We start from the raw sequence: 25,759 nt of genomic DNA, 5'->3' as shown, positions 1-25,759 counted from the left end.
CCCCCTTACCCACCCAAAAAATAATCTGAGTTTTGTAAAAACTTAGATGCACCCACCTAATTTCTGAATGTTGGAAACATAAAATCTTTTCACTATTCTTAGATACCATTATTTGAAAACATGGTGGTATTTGCTTCCCAGAATCTCCTGACCATCTTTCCTTTCCAAAACCTTTGCTTTTTCTGCTTTGGTTTAACCAATCATGGTTACTGTCCAAGTTGTAAGCAAAAGCAAATGAAGCAAAATGACTCGATCCACAGTGGCCTGGAAGGCTAAAAGAGACACAAACACACATGAAAACCACATGAGAAGCTCCAGTGGATAGAACACGAACTGATTAGGTTTGCAACCCTGCAGCTACAGAAGCCTCTCCAACCCTCTGATCTGGAGGCCACAATGCAGGAAAACCCCAAGTCCCATGAAATTCAAAAATCCAAACACAGGGTCATTTTTATGCCCTTAGGAAAGTTCTGCCAGAAAGATCTTACGCACAGTTTAATCAGGGGACCAATATCCTTACAGGCACATATAAATCTTCAAATCCAAGCAATTAACCCTACATACATCTGCCCCTCTAATGGGTGTGTGAGAATGAACAGCACACATATACCATCACTACCCTGACTCAAACATGAAGCAAAGGAAAGAAAATGAATTCCGAACTTGACCACACATCTGTGATTCACAAATATTTATAGTGGTCATAAAGCCAGAACAAAACATACTTGGCAGACACTCACCTAAACAAACAAGGAAAAACGTCAAAATCCCATACTGGAGAGAAAGCAAGGTTTCCCCAGCTCCATAATGGGAATTCCAATGCATTCTAGTGTGGATAGTAGAGGCAGACAATTGTCCTGTCAGCGAACTTGGGAAATGAGGAGTGAAGTGCATGTGACCAAGGAAATCAGACCTGCATGAGCCTCTCCAGATCACCTCCTGGAGATTTTCCATCAGGCTGACAAGGCAACAAGACAGGAATAATAAGAAGTGGAGTCCACAGCTTTAGTATTTCTGACATTATTAAGACTGACAGGCTAAATCTTTATTCCAAAATATAACCACTCAGCATGTTTAAGCAACTGATGTACCTGTGTCAATAATATACATTGAAATGCACCAGAAATAACACAAAATAAAATTCCAATCAGCACAGTGGCACCAATTGAAACAATGAGAGCAACTCAGTAAGCATGTGGCTTCCTATTTATTTAGTCTTTTTGTCTCCAGAAACCCAGTCCAGTGTCTCATTGCCTCTTCCCACTCTAAACTGATGCCCTTTCACTTTCCTTATGTGAAAGAAATCTAGAAAACCAAGAAAAGTAAAGCTAGAGACCTGAGTTGTGGTTAAATCTGTCCAAAGCCAGGTTAATCTTGATCTCGAAAAGAGAAATCTAGCCAATTCTCTACCTTCTGGAATGTGTAAATTAGGAAACCATTGTTGCAGGCACATGATAATTCATAAATAAGTTAATAATTTAGGTGACTGCTCTAAACTCAACAAGTGAGGATACCAACCAACGCATATGTGATTCCACCAGTACCATCTCTGTCCCACAGTCACACTACATAACGTTGAACACAAACACCAGAAGTTGGGCACGAACATGAGACAAGAAGAAAAGCACTGTGATAATGACTTAATCATATCCAGCATAATACATCAGGTTCTACTACATAAAAAGTACCGATACACAGTAGTTAAAAATATAGGTAAAAGCTAGAGAACATCTCAAAATGTGAAACTTCCACCTTTCCCCCAACCAAAAGGGGATTAAAGAAAGAATGAAAGAATTTCAGGTGCCTGGCCATAAAATAGATTTCTATTTGTAGGATGAAGTAATGTGCAGCTGAGATTCCTCATTCATACAAATATCTTAATTCTCTGAATATCCTCATTAAAGTAAAATTGGGGGTAGATTTTTGTCAGGGAAGGAAAAGAAAGGCAGACTATAACTATGAGACAAATTACAAAGAACAGGATCCATTTTTAAATAACTGAACTGTTCTCCAAATTCTAGAGATGAATATTTGTAATAATATCAGGAGAAAGTAGAGGAATTTTTTTTAATTTTTTTATTGGAGTTCAATTTGCCAACATATAGCATAACACCCAGTGCTCATCCTGCCAAGTGCCCCCCTCAGTGCCCATTACCCAGTCACCCCAACCCCTGCCCACTTCCCCTTCCACGACCCCTTGTTCATTTTTCCCAGAGTTAGGTGTCTCTCATGTTTTGTCACCCTCACTGATATTTTCACTCATTTTCTCTCTGAAGGAAAATTTTTATTAAATTCCTTAAGTACTGATATCATGATGAAAAAAAATATCTGGCAACACTGTAATAAACTTTTAATTCAAAAGATAAAGTCAGGGGATCCCTGGGTGGCTCATCAGTTTAGCACCTGCCATTGGCTCAGGGCATGATCCTGGAGTCCCGGGATCAGGTCCTGCATCGGGCTCCCTGCATGGAACCTGCTTCTCCCTCTGCCTATGTCTCTGCCTCTCTCTCTCTCTCTCTCTCTCTCTCTCTGTCTCTCATGAATAAATAAATAACTAAAATCTTTTTTAAAAAAAAAGGATAAAGTCAGCAAGCAAATGAAGTAAGGAAATACTAACAACAAAGAGTTAATATTCTTAAAAACAAATTCTGTTAAAATCTTTAAGTGCTGAATCTTAATAGTAAACAGGTATAAACAATTCTTTCACTCTCCCTCTGCCCTCTCCCCTGTGCTCACATATGCTCCCCCCCTCTTAAAAAAACAAAATAACAAAAAACAGAAAACCAACCAAACAACATAATGAGTAAATAATGGAATATATCAAAATGAAGGAATATTATCAAATAGACAAAAAAAAATTAATGATGATGCTCAATAATAGTGAAGTTTTAGTAGAACAGACTTAATATATTATTGGTGAAGTATAAATATCTACAACAGTTTTGCAAAGCCAGTTAGCAATCTTACTGAAAATGGTTGGTTTTAAAATAATAAGTCAATGGCAGCTAATCAGACCTAATGAATGAATCTTCAATTAAAAGAAAGCTTGATAATAGTGGTTGTTATCATTTATGAAGCATATACTTTATGCACTAAATGTCTCCTTTCCACAATGTAGATCATAGTGTGAGCTATAAGAAGCTGGAAAGCAGGATTCAAATCCAGGTACATGAGTGTGAGCTACCCTCCCCTTGGCATGATCGTTTAAGCACTGTCTATGATTTTTGTTACCTAAAAATAATATGTATATATATCCAGCAAAAAAGAAATAAGTTGCTTTATACTGCCTTTATATGATGGACTATTATGTGACATTAAAATGAGGTTTATTAACAATTTTCAGTAATATGATATCATATATGTATAATAAAAAGTATATAACAAGGGGAAAAACAATAGGAAAAATTTTATGTTTACCGTTATTTCCACTCTGTAAATTCCTTATCAAAAATATATTATAAAAGACTACATTAAATGGCAATACTGTTAGTCCATGTCAAAAGCACTATGGGTGAATTTTTTTCCCCTTCTTTTACACAATATCTATGATGAACACTCACTACTTTAATCTTTTCTTTTTCATTGTTTTTAGATTGCACATGTATAATACTGCTGAAAAACTACAGCAGTGAATATGTGACTCATAAAGTACAAACGTCCTCAAACATAGAGATAATCTGTTTAGAGTTTGGCATATATTGCTGGTATATGTTCTAGTAGACTTTTTAACACACATGCACTTGTGTGTACAGATTATGTGTATGTGTTTAAGATGAATGGGATTTTATTAAATACATTATTTTGAAACCTGCTTTTTCCAGTTAATAAGATGTCATATATAGTTTTCCATTACTTTTGAATCTAAATTTACCTTTTTATATCATTGCTATTAAAGTGAAGAATCCTTTCAATACTCATGGAAAAAATACCTAGGGACCAGTGGCTGTATCAAGCTCATGGGCTTGCTAAAGTTATGTGTTTCTATGAATTAAGGAAAGGATAAATGATTAAACAAATAGAGCACTTTTCTGCTCAAAATCCTTAAAGAAACAAAAACTATTCAGTTTTCCCTCACTCATCTTTAAGATTTTATTTATCTATTTAAGAGAAAGACAGAAAGAGGAGAGGGACAGAAAAGAAGAGAGAGAATCCCAAGTGGGTTCCACACTGAGCTCGATCTCACGCCCCTGAGATTAGGATTAAGACCTGAGCTGAAATCAAGAGTCAGACGCTTAACTAACTGAGCCAACCAGGTGCCCCCCACACACCCATCTTTTTAGATGATAACCAGTACAATAATCAGATAGGCCTTCAGGTGTCAGAAGTATCCTTCTGAAAGAAAAAGTTAAGACAAAAAAAAAAAAAGAAGAAAAAGTTAAGACAGTGTGGTACTGGCACAAAAACAGACACATAGATCAATGGAACAGAATAGAGAACCCAGAAGTGGACCCTCAACTTTATGGTCAACTAATATTCGATAAAGGAGGAAAGACTATCCACTGGAAGAAAGTCTCTTCAATAAATGGTGCTGGGAAAATTGGACATCCACATGCAGAAGAATGAAACTAGACCACTCTCTTGCACCAGACACAAAGATAAACTCAAAATGGATGAAAGATCTCAATGTGAGACAAGAGTCCATCAAAATCCTAGAGGAGAACACAGGCAACACCCTTTTTGAACTCGGCCACAGTAACTTCTTGCAAGATACATCCACGAAGGCAAAAGAAATAAAAGCAAAAATGAACTATTGGGACTTCATCAAGACAAGAAGCTTTTGCACAGCAAAGGATACAGTCAACAAAACTAAAAGACAACCTACAGAATGGGAGAAGATATTTGCAAATGACCTATCAGATAAAGGGCTAATTTCCAAGATCTATAAAGAACTTCTTAAACTCAACACCAAAGAAACAAACAATCCAATCATGAAATGGGCAAAAGACATGAAGAGAAATCTCACAGAGGAAGACATAGACATGGCCAACATGCACATGAGAAAATGCTCTGCATCACTTGCCATCAGAGAAATACAAATCACAACCACAATGAGATCCCACCTCACACCAGTGAGAATGGGGCAAATTAACAAGGCAGGAAACAACAAATGTTGGAGAGGATGCGGAGAAAGGCGAACCCTCTTACACTGTTGGTGGGAATGTGAACTGGTGCAGCCACTCTGGAAAACTGTGTGGAGGTTCCTCAAAGAGTTAAAAATAGACCTGCCCTACGACCCAGCAATTGCACTGCTGGGGATTTACCCCAAAGATACAGATGCAATGAAACGCCGGGACACCTGCACCCCGATGTTTCTAGCAGCAATGTCCACAATAGCCAAACTGTGGAAGGAGCCTCGGTGTCCATCGAAAGATGAATGGATAAAGAAGATGTGGTCTATGTATACAATGGAATATTACTCAGCCATTAAAAACGAGGGATCCCTGGGTGGCGCAGCGGTTTGGCGCCTGCCTTTGGCCCAGGGCGCGATCCTGGAGACCCGGGATCGAATCCCACGTCGGGCTCCCGGTGCATGGAGCCTGCTTCTCCCTCTGCCTGTGTCTCTGCCTCTCTCTCTCTCTCTCTCTGTGACTATCATAAATAAATAAAAATTAAAAAAAAAAGAAAAGAAAAAATAAATAAATAAAAACACTTTAAAAAAAAAAAAAAAACGACAAATACCCACCATTTGCTTCAACGTGGATGGAACTGGAGGGTATTATGCTGAGTGAAGTAAGTCAATCGGAGAAGGACAAACATTGTATGTTCTCATTCATTTGGGGAATATAAATAATAGTGAAAGGGAATAGAAGGGAAGGGAGAAGAAATGTGTGGGAAATATCAGAAAGGGAGACAGAACATAAAGACTCCTAACTCTGGGAAACGAACTAGGGGTGGTGGAAGGGGAGGAGGGCGGGGGGTGGGGGTGAACGGGTGACGGGCACTGAGGGGGGCACTTGACGGGATGAGCACTGGGTGTTATTCTGTATGTTGGTAAATTGAACACCATTAAAAAATAAATTTATTATAAAATAAAATAATAAAATAAAATAAAATAAAACAGAAAAAGTTAAGTACAAAAAACATAGAACCACCTCATTTAACGTATGTGGCAAAGGAGATCACCATGTTATCCCATGATTTACGTGCATCAACCTTGTTCAAACTTGACTCTTATAAACATCTGGTTTTGCTCATAATAAAAGAGGAAGATGTGATACCAGAACACTTTTGAGCAACACAATTATCAGACAGCCCAAAATAATTGCATGTTTGCCCTAATAAGTATAAGCAATAGCATTTTTAAGGGTGCAAAATAAAAATGTCACATTTAGAAACTACACAGAGACCAAAAGAGGAAATGCCATCTGATCTTATTTCATAAAGAGTTATACATTCTAGACTAACTAAATACACTGAAAGAACAGTGTTTATCAAGCCTACTAGGAGCAAAGCTGCAAGCTAGGTGCCTGCCTTAAGCTAATACACTTGGGGCCTACAGACTTATGACAGCAGATGCATTTATTCTAAAGAGTAGGTTTTGGAATACCTGGGTGGCTCAATGGTTGAGCATCTGCCTTTGGCTCAGGTCATGATCCCAGAGTCCTGGGATGGAGTCCCTCATCAGGCTCCCTGCAGGGAGCCTGCTTCTCCCTCTGCCTATGTCTCTGCCTCTTTCTCTATGTCTCTTATGAATAAATAAATAAATAAATAAATAAATAAATAAATAAATAAATAAATAAATATAAAAATTATAATTAAAAAATAAAGAGTAGGTTTTTACAATTACAGGAGACTTCATTAAAAGTCACTTAAGATTAAATTCAGAGCATCCAAGCGAAATTTTGCTAAAGGACTCATACCTACTGGCCACTAAAACACACTTACTCGTCATACTGTGAGATCTCTGAGTGCTGTAAGTATACAGACCAGGGCTCGATAAACTACAGCCTATGGGCAAAATCCAGCTCAGCTGGCCTCTGGTCCTTGTAATAAAGTTTTATTGGAACACAGCCATGTCTGCTCATTTACCTATTGTCTGTGGCTGCGCGAGTGCTTCAACATAGAGTTGAGTTGTTGAAACAGAGATTTATAAAATCAAATAGCAAATCCTAAAATATTGACTAGCTCACCCTTTTCAGAAAAAAATTTGCCATCTCCTGATTTAGACAGTTGTTTGAAAAACTAATTTCTTACTATTTATTGTGAGCTTCTCTTTTTTCAGTAAGGGAAAAAAAAATTAAAAAGCGTGTCTGCCTGATTCTCAGAAAGTATTCCCAGCACTATGAGGTAGTATTATGTTAGGCTTAAGAACACGGGTTCAGGGATCCCTGGGTGGCGCAGTGGTTTGGCGCCTGCCTTTGGCCCAGGGCGCGATCCTGGAGACCCGGGATCGAATCCCACGTCGGCTCCCAGTGCATGGAGCCTGCTTCTCCCTCTGCCTGTGTCTCTGCCTCTCTCTCTCTCTCTCTCTCTGTGTGACTATCATAAATAATAAATAAAAAAAGAAAAAAATTAAAAAAAAAAAGAACACAGGTTCAAATCCCAGCTCTGCCTCCAATTACTTGGGAAATCGTGAGCAGATTGCCTCACCTCTCTGGGGCTGCGTTTTTTTGGTCGTTCACTGCCATTTTTAACAGCAGAGATAAGTGACACTCATAAGCTATAACTGTGTCTCAATCTATAAAACTGGCGGTGTCTTCATTTCCCACAGAGGTGTTTGACTTACCAAGGAGGGAAAGGGGGGAGCGTTTCCTGGATCATGTATCACACTACGGATCCACAGCACCTGGGCACTCGAGCCCACCTCACATGTCGGCACTTCAAAAAACAAAAGAAAAAAACAGATCCTATTAATCCATTTTAAAAGAGGCTATGGTCATTGCTTATCAATTCTAGAAACTTCCAGGAAGGCCCTGCATAACCAGCAAGCTATTTTAGTGATGTAAGACTTAGAGCAAAGTGACCCAGGACAGCTCGGAAATCACAACAGATAGCCCTCGCCTTATATCCCACATACGGATGGGTTTCCTTCTTCAGAAAAAGAAAAAAACAACTCCTACGCCGTTAACATACGCAAACACATCTCATGAAACACCAAAAGGACCATCGTTTCAAACCCATGTAAATTACTTTAAGCATTTTGAACATCAAATTCAGATTGGTTGTGTGAATTTACCAGTTTTATGAGGGCTCTTTCATCCTGTTGTGGGGTATATATTGCACTTTAAGTAATGCATTTGAAAAATAAGGAGCAAAGGCAGAAGGCAGAGAATAAACTATACCAATAATTTGAACTTGTATTTTTATTTACACATTAATTTGTTTGGTGCAGAAGAAACTTTATTAGGAAAAGAACTGTAAACCATGAAAGCATTCACTTCACTAAAATGAATTCATCTTATTCCACCAACTAATCACCCCCCCAATCTCTTCAATTTAATATAAAAATCCTGAAAACTTGATACTCTAATGTGACAGAAAGACTACTACAAGAATTAGCCTCGCTAGAACCATATATGCCAGAAACTCAAGAAATGGGTTACCATCCCTTTCTGATTCATAAAGAATGAATTTGTAGTGAGGGACACCTGCTTACTTCAAATACTGTCCTTTCAGCGCTCATGCAGGTTCTGTTGTCCTAGTTCACATAGTCTCTTTCTACTCCCTGCTCTGCAGCTTCTGGCTTCCAGTAAGCCTGGAACACAATGGCGTTGCCTATCCCCACACATACACTTGGGTAGCAGCTAGAATGATGATGAGAAAAAGGGAAGAAGAACTTCCCGGAACATTCTGGAACATTCTGGCTATTCCTCTATGCAGTGGTTCCCACACTACTTCAGTAATTATCTAAAGGCCATCTGCCTGCAGAAAATAAACTGAATTCCGGCATCTGGAAGTTTGTAAAATTTTATATCTGTTGAAATCAGCCGTTTGGAAGTCTTGAGGTCCAGAGGCCAGAGGGCAGACTAAGTGACACTGTCTCTCCATGAGGCTCTTTGCCTCCATCGGGTGCCTTTGGTTAGTTCACGGGAAGCCGGGGGCAATCCCAAACAACATATTCAGAACTGCCCAGGAAAGCCCGCACAGCCCAGGTGCGCACACACACACTACAGCATCACCAAGCCCAACGTGGTCCCAGCTGAGTCTTTGAAAGCCCGTGACATCACCCTTTGGACAAGAGGAGGTGCAGATGCAAATTCTTGAGGCCAAAAGAAGAGTAAGGGAGCTCTCTCCAAGGTAAGGAGGCATACTCAGTCCAGAAAAACTTCGTAGGAGCAGCTAATTCCTCTCTCCCACCACCAGTCTCTCCTTTGGCTGTGGCAACAAACATGCTAGTCTGAACTTCTTTATACGATGGCATGTTGGAATACACCCACATCCTCTCTTGAGCCCCAAAATGTTTTAAAATTAGCCCTAAAATGTCTTTGTGTTTGTTTATTTCTTAGTTAAAATTTAAGGGACAAGGTTGGACAGACCCACTCATTATTGCCAGGAATACCTGGCAATTTCTATAAACTCATATGTGTCAGAATTAAATTTAAAACAGGGCTAAAAAAAAAATAATAAATAATAAAAAAAATAAAACAGGGCTGATAATTAGGTCTAGAGGCTGAGCTCTCCTATCTTCCGTCAGTGCAGTCATAAATTAGTTGATAGGGTCCCCAGCTATAAGATCTAAGAGTCACACCTGCGAAGAATGGCCATCCTCTGAAATGTCAAAAGACTCAGAGGCCAAAAAGGGCATTGCTGGGAATTCAGAATCATTGACTCAACCAGATAAATAGTGCAGAAGAGGACTCCCCCTTCAATCCAGGCAGGAACAGCCCACAGTGTGGACCGCTGGATGCTCCAGGGCCAACTTCTGATTTCAAAATCAAGCCCCTCTCTTATGAAAAGGCACCACTCAAGTGGCACCACGCGCAGTGCAGAGTGTACACGGCATGGTGGACAACAAAACTCCCTTTAGAATCCAAAGCTTAAACTGGAAACCACTTCCTACAGGAGGAGTCAGGGGCATCCACCTTGAAAGGTTCTTACCCTGTCTGTGTTTACATCAGTGGTAAAGAAGATCTTTTCCCACCTTGGTGCCTGATAACCCAGCAAACAACATTGGGACCTCCTACACTAGGAGGTCAACCCTTGTCTGGGTTGGCGTTCCACCCTCTGAAGGAATACACCACACTCAATACGACACCCACATGTACCGAGCAGTGTAGACTTAGCAGGAGAAGCCACAGCAACAAGGCAGTGACCTTGTCTAAGAGCTAAGTTAAAGTCACAGACAAAGGCCCCTTCGGGTCCATGGGCTGAGCACTCCCCTCCTCCCCCCATAAGGTCACAGATTCCCTGATGTATAAACCATAAATCACTGACATATTTTCCAGAAAACTAAGAAGAAAGTCAAAAGGTAAAGAAATGACAAAGCCCCAGAGGGTTGCCTCGGGCGGTAGGTCGGAATATTTTAAAATAGATATTTAACTACCCATCAAATAAGAAATAGCTTATGTTTTATTAAAACAAAAAAGTTCCCATTTGACTCAATTCTGTATTATCCTTACTCTTTTCTCCTTTAGCTTGGTTTCCACTTTAGTAGAAACAATGGCCTAAGTCCTCCGCATCAGAATTCTCAGTGACAGCCTCACTCCAGAAAACACTGCCCCTGCAGCAGTCCTTCATGATTTACAAACAATAAACCTTCCCTAAAAGTTGCACCCCAGGCCACCTTCACAGGCTCTTAAAACTCTTAATTGAAATGCATAAATAAAATTTAAACATCAATTATAACTTCCTAAGTGCCCATCAGCACACGCTTTCTGCTAAAATATGCAACCTCCCCAGCCTGACCTCCTCAGAAAGAGGAAAAATGTAGATTTAAACATTCTTCTAGAAACCAAAGGTCAGCTGAGCAGTGGCCTTTCTCCTATGGATACAGGAGAAAAATTAAAATTTCAGGCCAGTCTTAAAAGCTCAATTTAGAAATTGTGCAACAGTAAAATCACAATAAAATGAAAACGGATGACACCACCTGGCATCATAACGATGTTGAATGGAGTCATGGAAAGAAACCCCACCAGATATAGGCTCAGAAAACCTATGAACTGTTGGACCAGAATGTCCCAACTTGTAAGAATTTTACCGGTGGTCATGGGGCTCAACTAAGAGACATCTTGCACTCAATCAGTCAGTTAACTGCCACACGGCCCCGTGCTTGGTAGGTGGTCAGAAGACAAAGCAAGAACCCACTGTGCACTTGGGAGCTCATCCAAGACACTCTACGATGGGCCTACACAATTCTATAAAAGCCTGCAATTGGAGGAGAGGGAGAAGTCAAGGAGAGCTTCCCAGAAGAAGAGAAATGTGATCTGGGATTTAAGGGACAGGTATGATATTCAGAGACACGATGAAGTGTGTTCAAGTGGGGTGAAATACAGGTGAAGCTGGTGGTAGATAAGGCAGGAATCCTGAAAACCCTAGACAGAATGAAGAGCCATTTGGCCAGAGGCAGCCTAGGCTGGACCACGAATGTCCGGTACCACACTTGGGGTGGGAGGAACTGAGGAAACCCAACTGTGGGGCCAGCAGACAGGAGTCTGCAGGAATGCCAACTGAACGGGGTCCGGGGAAACATAGCAAGTGACCTAAAGGTGGAAAGACAGGACTGGAGGACTGTTAGGACCACGGACAGGAAGCTGTCTTCTACTCCAATCCCTGGAGGAAAACAAGAAAGTAAAGGAGAATGAATTCCAAGTGGGAACCCAAGGCTGAGGAGCAGGAAGGGGTGGCATCAGGAGGGGTGTGAGCACGGCCACTGCGGAGCACGGCCAAGTGGGAAGAGGGCTCCAAGGAGCCGCTCCACGGAACTCCTAGATGGAGCTCCTCCACTAGAAAGGCAGCCAACTAGGGAGTGTTCTCACAAGAAAAAGACAAGATCTCGTCCAAAGGAGGGGGGCCTTGAAGGCTCCATGGAGTACCAGCACAAGAGGGAGATTTAGGAAGATCCATACGGCGGGTGAGCAGGGAGACAGGCGGGACTGGGAGAAACCAGAGGCCACAAGCAGCTTCCACTGGGAACTCCAGACTTGAAAATACTAAAAAAAAAAAAAAAACAAAAAATTGCACAACTATAAATCACACCCCATTTTTACAAACTATTACTGGTACAGAAAGTCTAGAAACAGAGCATGTCTGGATATAAGACAATAATGTCAGCAATGAGAATCCCAACTTCCTCACTGCGAGTTAAAGTACAAATTAGGGAAAGGATGTCATCGTTTTTTCTCACCAGTCCAGGGCCAGCAGTATGGCTGGGAAGAACAATCTATAGAATCTGCTTGAAGAGAATCAGCAGCCTCTCTGCACACACAGTGCCCCTTTCTGAGACTGTCCCTAACTCTGCTCTTGTCACACGAAGTTACCTCCAACAACCTCTGTCATTCGCCTCCAACACATGTGCCCCCCCTGGACGTGCTTGGAGAGATCAACAGAGGGCTTTTAGGGTAAAGAAAGACACTGTTTGGGGTGCCTGTTGAACACCTGCCTTAGGCCCAGGGTGTGATCCCTGGATCCTGGGATCGAGTCCCTGCATCAGGCTCCCCACAGGGGGCTTGCTTCTCCCTCTGCCTGTTTCTCTGCTTCTCTCTGTATCTCTCATGAATAAATAAATAAAATCTGGAAAAAAAAAAAAAAAAAGAAAGGAAGGAAGGAAGATGTCATTTGAAGGGAAGGCAGCCCCCAGCCATTCAGAAACAAAAAGGAGGTGCCCACAGAAGGAACAGAAAAAGAGGAACTGAGGAGGCAAAGGTGGCCGCGAAGAGGACAGTAGGACGGGGCAGGGGAAGGAAGGGCCCAGGGGGAAGGAGGGGGAAGGGACAAGCATGCAAGAAGCAGCAGGCAGGTACCTGGGTGCTCTGACAAGGTGCGCAGACTCTCAGGAACATAAACCATGGCAGGCAGCCTGGGCCCCTGCCAAGAGGAAGGAGGGCAGAACCTTGCTCCCAGCTACAACCACATTCCTAAGCAGAAATTCCAGCATTCGGGAAAACCACGTGAAGATCCAAAGCAAACGCCCAGAGAGCCTGAGGTGACGGAAAGTCCACGGTGCCGGGGTGGCCTGGCCAGTGCCATCGCAAGGGCGACTGAGCAGAGCCCCTGCCCCTCGGCTGCAGGCTGATGCGGGCCGGGCCGCAGGCTGGCTGTGGAGCAGCCTCATTTTGATGTCCCCAAATAGAAGACCACCGACTGCTTCACCTTCAAGCCGGGGCCAGGACTCAAACTTTAAAAGTTAGCTTTGTTTCTTTTTCTTAAAGATAGGCCTCTGGTTCGGTTCAATATTGCCACCAAAACTTGAAGCACTGTTGGACATTACGATTTGCAAATGCTGAGAGCAGCATTAAAAAGTGTCCCAGCTCAGGACTTTTTCCTTTTCTGAAAGGTGTTCTTCGCCCGTCGGCAGCTGTGCTGCTGCCCTGCCCAATTCTGCGATGGCACACAGCCGGAAGCTGGTAGTGTCGCCACCAGCAGGGCATCAGGGCAAACAGCTGGGGCTTTCAAACGAAGCTAGAGATCTTATACAAAAGTGTTTGACAGGACAAATGTACAGGGAGGAAAGAAAAATTTAAATCCGGGCTTGAGAGTTTTGACATTGCACCGAAAAAGGAAACGGTTCGCCTTCATTTCCTTATCAGTGTATGTGGCCCATCAGATGCATCTTCCTGCATCACAGTGGAGCACAGGACATGTAGAGGAATGACAGCCATAAAGCCACAGCGCACTGAGGGGCTCTGGGCTCAAGGAATTCCTCCTTTGGAAAAGTTTTCCCCACATCAGACATGATCTCTTTAGTCACCAGCTAATTATTTTCTGTACAAATAATGCCATATATTGATCAACAACAGCTAATAAAGAATCTCTACGAGAGTCATCTCATGTGCATTTTAAAAGACAAGTGCCAGATGTCACCATTTCCCTTCTTTAAATCCCTGGGTGTCTTAGGGCCAACGCAGGAACACCTGGAGACCAGTCCCAGTGATGGCCGTGGCTGTGTGGACAGTGTGTCCTCACACAGGAACACAGGGCCTCACACTGGGTCCCTTCATGATGCAATCACCTGGCTCTGAGACCAACAGAGGCAAATCCTACCTCCCTGAACAGAAAAGCAGACGCTTCCAAAAGTTGAACCCAAAGGCAAAGAGAAATGCACTTGTACTTGGAGCTCTCCCACCCAGATCCGCCCAGCCCACTCCCTCCATCACACAGGTGGTGGTCACTGGGAAATGTGCTGGTTTAGAAATATTAAACACAGCTGAAGCCTACAGAAAACGGAAGGCGGAAAACTGGGATTTCATCTCTCAAAGTGTTGACTAATCCTAACAATGTTTAGGAAGAATGCAACCCAATTGTTTTCCATTTAGTCTTTGTGCAAAGTCATCCTTTGCGGAGCACAGAAAGCTGGTCGGAGCTGCTGGCCCTGGAATAGATGCATCGCCTGAGCGACGGGAACAGAGCTGGCACAGAACGCCTCCTATTCCTTAGTTTCCACATCAGACAGTGAGAGGTGTTCTGAGCTGCCGAGACACATGGGAACAGAGGGAGAAAAAGAGAGGGGTAAAAAATGACTTCTTTATGAAAGCAAACAAGTTGCCAAAAACTAAGCAACTGCTCAAAATGAGCAATTTCTAAAATCGGCTCTCTCAGGACATCACCATCTCTGAAGAGTGACTACTTTCTCATTTCTGTCACCATGTGCCAAATTTTCAAAGGGCAGCCTCGCTCTTCCTGCAGGCAATTTCGAAGGGCTTGCACAAGTGGCTGATTTGCATGGGCAATTGGCCTCTCAGCTTTCATTTTGACAGCTAAATTGATCCATCCTTTGTAGACTACAATCTCACCACTCAGAAAGAGAAGGGTGTCTGAGGCTTTTTGAAAAATGTGGTCTCTCAATTCCTATTGATTCAGAACAACGCATCCAACAAGACTTACCCTGGAAGCAGTAAGTAGCTTACCCCCAGAGAAGACAGCCAAGCTTCAATTCTAAATCTCAAATCGAGGTTTAATTCTTAGATCAAAATTTAACTTGAAAAAAAAATTATTTAGCTACTGTTGTTGCTTAACTTTTTTAACTTTTTTTTAAGATTTTATTTATTTGTTTATTTATTTATTTATGAGAGAGACAGAGACACAGGCAGAAGGCAAAGCAGGCTCCATGCGGGGAGCCCGACGCAGGACTCGATCCCGGGACTCCAGGATCACGCCCTGGGCTGAAGGCAGGCACCAAACCATTGAGCCACCCAGGGATCCCGCTTAACTTTTATTAAAGCAGACAGGAAGGGCTTGGGTTCTTAGATGGGTCCTTTGGTCATTCCATAGGAAGAGGGAAATGTCTGCCACAGATTAAACCCGCAAGTGGCACCCAATCCTTCCCAGAAGAGAGCAGAACTAAGGCAGACAAAGGTCTGCTGCACGAGCATGGAGAAAAGAGGATAGCTCATCCCTGCAAAGACGGGGGACATGGGATTCACAAAGAACTGTTAGCAAAATGGAGATGTGTTAAATCACTCGGAAAAAAAATATTTTCCTAGAAAAAAAAAAAGAACAAGATAGCAGGTTTTAGGAGTTGCTAGCCATAAAAGAGGCTCTCTCTCCAACTGAGGATAGAGAAATGAATTCAGGAAGGGCAACTGATGAATACAGATCCATGTAAGCCAACCCAACCCAATCTGCACGCTGGTCTGTGTCAGTTCTGGGTTTTCCATGACTTTATGAATTTTATGTACCTCAAGCCCAAGGTTGCTGTTTTGCATGGGGTAGGGTAATCGGGGCCAAGCAAATTGGGTCTCTACTTGCAAGGCAGTCTACGGTGTTGCTTTTCAAAATGTCCATTTCTCCAAAGATATGAAGAATAAAAGACTGCTAAATCCAGCTGAAATTAGTCCCAACTACCTGTTGGATCTTCCAGCGTCAAAGGTGGGCAGCAGGGGCTGCACGAGGAAGACGTGACTCATCTTGAGTCGGCCACGGTGCCCAAGAACGGCACTCATCCCACCTAAGGATCTCTTTCATGGTTTTGAGACAACAGAAGGCTTATCACTATAAGAATCCTTGGGTGTGTTGTATAACCAAGAATCTAATTCTGTTCTGTCATCCTCTCAGTATAAATTAGTGATAAAAATAAGAACTAGGCTACTACGCAGTGAACCAGATGGTGTCTTACCTTCCTATAAACACTGCTGTGTTTAGTGTTTACACATGCGGGGGAGTAAAAAGATCTTCTTTTTTCACATTTGGCAGTGAGTCAGGTTGTCCATTTCAGGATGAACAGTACAGAAACTTCCTCCCCATGAAGAACCAGTGCAGCTTCCCTAAGGTTTAAAAACAACCACGTCAGCTGCCTTAGGTCAGTCCTGAAGCACGCTGCCCATCCTGCAGCTCCATCAAAGAGACCATCTGATCCAGTCGGACTCACTAAGTGGAACCAGGAGGCCCTGATGCAAACCTGCTGCTTCTTTGTAGGAGTCCAGACACAGCCTTCATATTTTTTTTTCTTTTTTGCAAACACACCCTGAAAATTTTCGACCCAGGAGGCTGACTTAACGGCGCCCCGTTTGCCTGCACCCGTTTGCCACCATCCCGGTGGAGAGACCCATCGAACCCGGGACAGCAGCGCTGAACAACCCGGGAAAGTTCTCGAGCGTACTGACTGTAAAAGCAGCCACCGTTACAACCTAACCTTTCACTCAGTGAAAGCCCATTCCACTGAAGCAGCCGGAAGGTAAACAAGCCCACTAGGAAATGCAGACCACATTCTACAAGAGGACACTTCGCGCTGACAAGCTCCGCCAGCAGACGTGTCAGCACAGGTGACGTGGGGAGGACGGTGCCTGGGAGAGTTCGCCCTGGCCCGACAGTCTGGTTGGGTTTGTGTTTCCTCTTCATAAACCATCAAGAAAACACCCCCCACCCCCCGCTGAGCAAACAGCATTAAACTGACCACTGGTGTTGGTTTGTTTTGTCCTTCTGATGTTACGCGCAGCTTGGACGGTCACCGCCCTCCTTGTGATTCGGACAAAGCTGACCTGAGTCCAGAGCCGTGTCCCGCCTGCCCTTTCGATTATATCTGCTCCGTCGGCCACCAGCGCTCAAGCCAGAGCTGTGCCTGCATCCCTGCTGGCTCCGCGATCCGCGTGTGCCCTCGGGGTCTCCCTGTGGTGGGTCTGCCTCAGCTCCGTGGACAGGACACGCGGCCCTGCCTCCAGCTTCCTCAGATCACCCTCTGTCGTCCATCTGGTGGCCTCCGTGTCAAGGGCAGGTATCGTGTCCTGTCCGCTTTGCACCGCCAAGGCCAGGCCTCCGTCAATGAGCACCTTCAAGAAAGACATGCAAGGAGCCTTCCTTCTCTTACATCAGGGTGCGTGGCAGTGTTAACAGACCAGGCGCACGACCTCAAGTCAGCTTGCAGGGCCATCCTTCCTACATGACATGCCCCGCTCATCACAGTCACCCAAGAAGCTAAGCCGCTCCTCCAGGTCCAGAGCTCGCTGGGCCCTCAGCAGGTGCTCAGGAGGGAGCAGGTACATGGAGGCTGTGCCCGAGTCAAAGTCTTAAGGAGAGAAAAATCACACCTTCCCGGCCCCGAGGCACAAGGCCAGCCTTGATCCCACCTTCGCTGAAAATGAAATTCTTTTTTCATATCTCTTTGGAAGGTTTTCAAGTCTCCGAAGAAGTTTTCTGATGCTACTCACACAGATCCCAGGCCCTGTTTGTACTCCTGTAAAATCCAAATCTGTCACAGACCCTGCCACACTAGCTGCCGCTATCTCTCCCCTTCCCACCTGCTGGGCCTGCGGGCACACTCAAGGAACCTTCCACAGCCTCCTCCCCCACCACCCCCGACAACCTCTCTGCTCACTCACAGAGGTCTCCTCGCACTGACGGCAGCTCCCGTGAACAGTCAAGACAGGGGGGCAAGGCCAACCGGGTGGCCAGTGGTGAGCAGTCAGGAAAATACTTTTCCTCAGGAATATGGACACTATCTTTGTGAATCTCAGGCTTATCCTGATAATTCCCTTAGTAAACCCATATTTTATAGATATCAGGAGAATTACTAAATAAAAAGTACTCCAATTCGTGAATCAATGATGTTCAGTTGAACGGAAGTGTTTCCTCTGCAGTTGCTGATCAAAACGAAATCCAGATTTTCACTTCCTGGGCTTCTGTTCTCGCTTTACAACCAGGGCTTTCAGGCCCCTTCACATATAAACGTTCTGAAAACACCTGACCTTTGGCTGAGTCTGTCCACCTTGCCTCACTCTCCTCACTGCTGGGTCCCTCCTCACTCCTGGGTCCCTGGGTCCCCAGGGAGCTGCAGAGAAAAGACAAGCTTCCAGGAGTTTCCCTCCTCACTGTCCAGCTGCCAACGTCATATGTGGCTTTAGAAAACACGTATGTGTTCTGACCAACATGAACATGCAATTACGATGTAATTTACCAAATCAAAAACTTAAAAGCATTTTACGTAATTAAGCACCAGAAAATCACTATGCTCTTGAGGGCATTTTATGCTTGACTTCAAAATGTGCATCTTAATCTCAGTGTTACTTTTTTTGACTCTATTTAGTTGATACTTGTGATTCCGATGACCTCTTTTTTAGGCCTATGGAAGCGATGCTACTCAAGGAGGGTAATAAGCCTAACTGAATCCAGAGCTTTAAGTAAAGACTGCATAACTCTAGCACGGAAGACAAAACAATGATGCTGAAAATAAAGTCAAGTGACAGTGGCACACAGACTTGCCCTTGCTTTGGGTTTTTTTTTTTTTTCCCCAAACTATAGAGACTCGAGTGTTAGACACTCTGGTCAAGTTAACCTTCTCATCCTCATCCCCTCTCCCGGGCTGGCAGGCATCCAGCCTCTTAGCCGAGCTCGTCATCCATCCCACGAGAAGCATTAGTACCTAATTAGGGACCGTCCTGTCGGTGCACAGTCCTTGTAAACGTCAGGGAAATGAAACCATAAACAAAACCCCTCATTCGAAGGGAAAGCTGATCACATTCTAGAGGAGGAGGAAGGTGATAAGACTTGTTATTGTAGAAGGAACAAAATGTCTTGCCTTGTTGGTCCTTAACTTCTTTCACATGTTTCAGCTTGCCCTGGGAAGTAGGGGCATGGCTATTCATTATTTATTGACAATTTTCAAGTCGTGCCCCATTTCCCAAGATGGCAAAAGAGCTATGAATCCGGAAAGTGGCATGAAATTTTGGTGACAGCTGCTTTTCTCAAAGACTCATAAGGTAAACCAATAAACCATGATTTGATGCACTGGCATGGTGTTAATGCTGTTCCTTGATAGAAACACACTCCTCACCCCCTTCCAATTAGGTCTCTCCTATTTTCCTATTCTGGGGTGCACATGAATCTTTTAACAGAAGCTAAAAAGACACATGGGGGTTATAACCATCCCAGGACTAGAGAGGAGAGGGTCAAGAAGAGCCCAGGCTTACTGACTTCCCTCTGCTGGGAACCTTGGGAGATGCCAAATTCCTTCCCACCTTTCTTGGCTCCACCAAGGCTGACAGACAGGCATTCACCTTCACAGACAACACATATCCACCTGACCAGCAAGTAACGACCATAGTTCTATCTGACCCATTCAGTAAAGGCGACGAAGATAACAATCATGACGGGAATCTGAATAGCTGGATGGTTTTGGCACTACACCGAATCCATCAGCCTTCAAATGATAACGACTCAATAGAATCTTCCCCTTGGCCCCTTTCTGCACTTCTTCCACGAGCGCCTTTCCATTTGTCAGCCCTACAGATCAGCACATTGGGCCCCTTTCTTGATGACAAACCCTTACAGAAAAGGAAGGGCAGAGAAGTTACGAGGACGCGAGCTTTCCTCCCTCAAGGACAGTCACTCCGGAAACTGTCACCGCGCAGAAGAGATCTTCATCGCGGCCAAATTCACTAGAGGGACCCCCTCCTTCTCCAAAATTCCAATTTGCTGTGACAGACACATGGCTGTCAAGGAGCCAAACACTCCTCTGAGGGAGATGCTCCGCACAAATTCCTAAGTCGGCCTTGGCTTGTCAACAGAAGTCAGCAGCTTGGGAAGAAACAGCTGTAGAATCCCAGCCAACGTGGCACAGCACCCGACAATACACAATCTCACCAGCAGAACGCCTTCCACCCCAGATCATCCCAACCCTGCACCCAGTGTCTCCCACCAAGCCATGGAGGCCGGCGCTGGGTTTCAGGAGGAGGTTTCACAAACACGTTAAAAGGGAAGTCACGGTGGGCTCCCTCAAATCAGACCACATTCCTTAAATGCAGACCAAATGACCCTTTCCTTCAGCTTTCCAGCCACACTCTCCTAAACCAAATTCAAAAAGAGAACTGGCAGTAAAGTGTTAAACCGTAAAATAACCATCGACGTTACTTGTTATTCACACCTTACTAGGTAGATGTGCTTCATGCCTCACCCAGCTGGTTATTCAAGGTGAGATTTATTACAAGAGCTTCAAAATCGCTGTTCTTCTCCAGTTTAATGCAAAAGCACTATAGTCCAGATTCAATGATGCCAAAAGAAGGACAGGCAGGAAAGCTTCCAAAGGGGTCTAATTCATCCCCAGGAAGAAGGGACATCCTGAGAACAGCTTCGGAGGCTGTGACGTCTTCCATCAGTTTGGCTGCAACCACCAAAACCATGGTAGCAGAAAACCCTGCCCTGCACATCTACTCTGCACCTGTGAGACTCCGAGTACAAAAGAAGTCGGGTAACTCCAGACATGACTTCTTTCTTATGATAACTGATATTCGTTAAAGGAAAAAAAGAGAGAGAAAGTCAATCTTCATTATTCACAGAGTCCATTTTTGTGAATTCACACATCGCCTAAAATTTATTTGTAACCCAAAATGTGCTACTGTCTGGGAGTTCAAAGCTATTGAATCAACTATCTATTAAATAAGGTGTCTTTAAACAGAAACACCCATGAAACAAGGTTCTTTGCTGATGAGTTGATGAGGTTGCTGTGACCAGAAGCTTACAGGAGCCTAACCGGGTCTGGCCCCTAGGAGTGATGGTACGGTTTTAACAGATTCGTTGTTCATGATGAACTTCCAGAGCAGAGTGCCATCAATAAGGAGGATGGACTGTAAATGAAGAATGTGAACAACACCCTAATAGTGTCCCCAGCTCTACCAGGAATGGCAGGGGCTGACTGGCATGAAGGTGGGCTGTGGGACTGTGTGTGTGGAGTGCCTATCACTTCGTGGAGGGAGATTAGGACCAGGCACTAGAAACTTGAAAGATACAAGCGATCTGATCATTCCTGAAAAGCAAAATGTGGGCCCTCTGGCTTCAGAGGGGCACATAATTCATCACACTAGCTGCAAACTATGAGAGCCGTGGTGCCTGACTGTCTGGCATTAACAACCATGGGCAGAGACCTTTCTGAAGTCATTCTAGAGTGAAAATTAGATCCCTCAGAAACAGAAACCTGGACAATTACCGGCCATCAGGGATGACAAGCTGGTGGCCAAGGTCACTTGCCGATTGAAGGCTCTGGCCTTGGCTCACAGGACTTGTTAGAGCTCCCACCACATAAACGTGAACCAGATCCCCATCTTCTGTGTTAGATAATGATCCTTGCTCCAGAGATTTAGGAGATGATTACAGTCTAAAGAGTTGATTGTATCTCGTTACACTTGTGACAATATATTCCTGACAACTGAGGCTATTAACTTGAATTTCCAAATATCAACACATGTCACACATGGCCCCCTCTGACATAGTCCCATCTGTCATGTGTCAAATAGGAAAGTGTGTCCTCACTACACGGCACACAATGGAGAAAATGTTAAACTGGTCCAGAGCGGTGACTCCTGTTCAAGTCCAGGAAAGTCTTAACTGAACGAAGTCACTCTTAGTACACCAAAATCTTTCACATTAAAAATAAAACAAGCAATGCAATCCATAATTTCCCAAAAATAAAAAGGTCCAAAGCCTTTCCCTTCTTGCTTCCTGGTGGCCTCACAGCTCTATGCTAGCAACTTCTCCCCTTTCATTATAATCTCAAGAACTATAACTACCACCTTTTGGAATAGAATTGCCTTCCTTTTAAACTGCTTTCCTGCCTTTATAATAATAAGAAGAAGAAGAAGAAGAAGAAGAAGAGGGATCCCTGGGTGGCGCAGCGGTTTAGCCCCTGCCTTTGGCCCAGGGCGCGATCCTGGAGACCCGGGATCGAATCCCACGTTGGGCTCCCGGTGCATGGAGCCTGCTTCTCCCTCTGCCTGTGTCTCTGCCTCTCTCTCTCTCTCTGTGTGTGACTATCATAAATAAATAAAAAAATTAAAAAAAAAAAATAAGAAGAAGAAGAAGAAGAAGAAGAAAAAGAAGAAGAAGAACTGAGCACCTCTCTCCACTTCTACGTGTATGCTGTCAGCCATCAAAAGAGAGTAAACATAACAGAAATGGTTCACTTGTGTCTTTGGACTAAGAAAAGATACTGATAAAATAGACTGTTTCCAAGTTTAAGAAGAATGGTTTCTACCACGATCTCGAAAAGATAAGCTGGCAACCTCCACAAATGAATTCACAAAGAAAAACAGAGTAGTCTGTAAGAGCAACAAACCAAACCCAAGAGTTATGGACATGAGTCAGGCACCAAAATTTCCATCCCACGAGCATCAGACAGGGCTTCCTCTTGCCTACACCCCGAGGCTGTGAATACTGCAAACTAACCACACGTCTCACGGAGTTTCCTGGTGGGTTAGCATATTGTTGGCTGCATTTCTAGAGAAAGCACCAAGACGGGGCGGCAATGTGCCAACAGGAACAGGCTAGAACAGGAAAGGGGGTTTCAAAGTGGGATCAAGCAATCCTGTAATAAGAAATTGTGGGACTTTTTTTAAAAAAATGACTATTCCATCTGCGTTTGCGGCCAAATCTGGTTCTATAAATTCCCTGATCTCTCAGAATACTAGATGCTAAAATAAGGATGTGCATGTGTGTATATAAGTTAACGGGGAGCTTTAAAGAGATCCGGTGGCAACATGAAAGCGGGGCTTAGCGCCACTAGAATTGTGAACTGAGAAGCAGAGAAATGGTTGGTATTTGACTAAACTTACAGAAGACCCTTCTGGGAAGGGAGAGAGGTCAGCAGGGGACACATTATCTGGAGAGCCCGAAATGCACAAAGCACTTATGGAAGAACCTGATCAAAGGAGCCTGGTGAAGGCAGAGAAGGAGCTCGAAGAAACAGGCCTCTGTTTGCCAATTACAGCAGGAGCCGGCTCTTTGTTTCCCAGAAGCCAACAGTTACAGGACTGGGATTGGGGCATAAATTCTAATTAAAGTACATCCTTCTGGGTTCCCTGCAGAATTTCCCCTCACCAGCTTCATCTCTGCGCCACCCGGCTTGACAAAGCTCGGCTCTGTCCCTGGCCCAGCCAGGGAGGGAGTGTGCGTCCCGGGAGCACTCCTGCCTTTCTGGGAAGGTTCATCTCTCTTCTGCAACTGGCTGCAAATAATTGCTTCTGGAAAGGCAAGCGTCAGGCGCTAGGTGCAGGTGAGAGGCAGGATTTGGCTAGGGGAGGAGAAGGGGGGATTGGAGGCAGACGACACAGCATCACACGAGAAAATGTAAAAACCCTAACTTGTAAGGGAATTCAAGGGCAACACCAGGAGGCGAGAAGAGGGCGAGAGAGGAAGGGCTCTCTCTGGCTAGCAGGCAGAGAGCAGCCGGGGACACGCGTGACTGCGGGAGCTCACAAAAGGCGCACGCGTCCAGGGTCCAGGGCTGGGTCAGACCCCCCCAGCCTGATCCTAAGGGACTGGACGCTACCACGAGCCGCCAAAGGACAGGGCAGAGAAGGAAGGTCTAAGCTGGCCCAGCTGCAATAACAAATCCAGAAGGGCCCAACCACCAAAGCTTCGAAAAACAAACATTGTGATTCAAAGCCAGGGGAAACCCTGAGCACCGCACCGCCCCCCAGCACCCCGCACCCCCCAGAACTTAAAGAAGCAGGGATCTCACCAGACATCATTTTCAAAACCATTTGGAAACTGCCTCTCAATGAGGTGTTTAAATGACAATAGAGGCCCACCCGGCTAGAAGAAAAGAGGATCAAAGGGAGAAATCCTCAGAAGGATCCTGCTCCAAGAAGAGACTCAACTGACTTTTATCTCCCCAGGAGAACCTCCATAGTGGCCAGCAGGCCTCTAAGCCCCCAGGACGCTGAAAGCTTAATACTGTCACCCCTAAATTTTCTAGATCAATACCAGCAAATTAGCCCAACTGGGTACCTATTTCAGAGCTTCTGTAAAAGAAGCAGTCTCCCTGCTTGTGCTAAAACCTGCTGCTGCGGACAGTGACTCCCACAAGTAAAAACTGTGGCCCAGAAATTCCCAAGTAACTTAAAAGAAACAGATCTTAAAAAAATAAAAAATAAAAAATAAAAAAAAAAAAGAAACAGATCTTGTCATCTACCTGGGATGGCTACATGTGAGTCAATCTCCAACTCACGCTCTCTTTCTTATAAAAACTTTTTTTTTAAGATTTTATTTATTTATTCATGAGAGACACAGAGAGAGAGGCAGACACAGGCAGAGGGAGAAGCAGGCTCCATGCAGGGAGCCCGACGTGGGACTCGATCCCAGGACCCCAGGATCACACCCTGGGCTGAAGGCAGATGCTCAACCCCAGACGTCCCTCTTATAAAAACTTCTAAAATGCCTCCCCATGAGGAGAAATGGCTCTATACCCCGAGTTCAAAACCTGTTACTACTTTCTCTGGAGAGCAGGAACTTTTTTTTTTTTTAATTCCTCCCAAGTTTCTTCTGCTGTAAAAACAGGATAATAACTGCAACCAGGTTACAGGAAAGCTGAGTTTTCAAAACCCTGTGTCCCAAGTTCCTGACTCCAAAGTGCTACTCAACATGATTATCACTGTGCCAGTCCCGATGGCCAAGGGTGTTGGAGTTAATCTATCCTATCTGCCTACATCTACAACTCCTCCTCATGGCTCAATTTATAAAATAAAGTTAGTATGTCAAATAATTTCTTTAATGCCCATTTCGGCTGTAGAAAATCACATGGCCCTGGGTAGTTCAGTCGGTTAAGCATCCAACTCTTCGTTTCAGCTCAGGTCCTGATCTCAGGATCATAAGACTGAGCCCCACGTCAGGCTCTACTCTAGTGCATAATCTGCTTGAGATTCTCTTTCCCTTTCCCTCTGCAGCCCGCCCCCCTGCCCCCCGCCCCTCCCCCCGGCTCATGTTCCCTCTCTCTAAAATAAGTAAATAAAATATTTAAAAAAAAAAAAAAAAAAAAGAGGGCAGCCCAGGTGGCTCAGCGGTTTAGCCCTGCCTTCAGCCAAGGACCTGGTCCTGGAGACCTGGGATCGAGTCCCACGTCGGGCTCCTTGCATGGAGCCTGCTTCTCCCTCTGCCTGTGTCTCTGCTTCTCTCTCTCTGTCACTCATGAATAAATAAATAAAATATTTAAAAAAAGAAAAAATCAAGATGTCTGGGAATTTGGTTTCTTCTGTACTTTGCAACTGTAAAGGCTCATTCTATCCCTACCCCGACATTTTTTTCCTCCTAGCAACTTTTCCAAAAAAAAGAAAAAAACCCACTAAAATACAATAACTTGATGCCCACTGTGGTGCTTTTTTAAAAAGTCACAGGATAAGTTTTTGATATAAAGCACAAAACGAAAAGAAAACTTATTCTTCAAAAATCAGCATGTCTCCTTTTA

General features: G+C 44.1%; 1 protein-coding gene across 1 annotated transcript in view; it reads right to left on the bottom strand.

The window, feature by feature from the left end:
- Nucleotides 1-25,759, bottom strand: part of SEMA5A (semaphorin 5A) — a 473,566-nt gene that overhangs the window by 363,287 nt on the left and 84,520 nt on the right. Inside the window, 1 exon segment of the mRNA XM_038583333.1 lies at nt 7,727-7,818. The gene's annotated coding sequence lies outside the window, so the exon portion shown is untranslated.

The sequence above is a fragment of the Canis lupus genome, chromosome 34 (assembly GCF_011100685.1).
Source record: "Canis lupus familiaris isolate Mischka breed German Shepherd chromosome 34, alternate assembly UU_Cfam_GSD_1.0, whole genome shotgun sequence".
Lineage (NCBI taxonomy): Eukaryota > Metazoa > Chordata > Mammalia > Carnivora > Canidae > Canis > Canis lupus.
The sequence above is the reverse complement of the archived record's forward strand: the minus strand, read 5'-3'. Positions and strand labels throughout refer to the sequence as shown.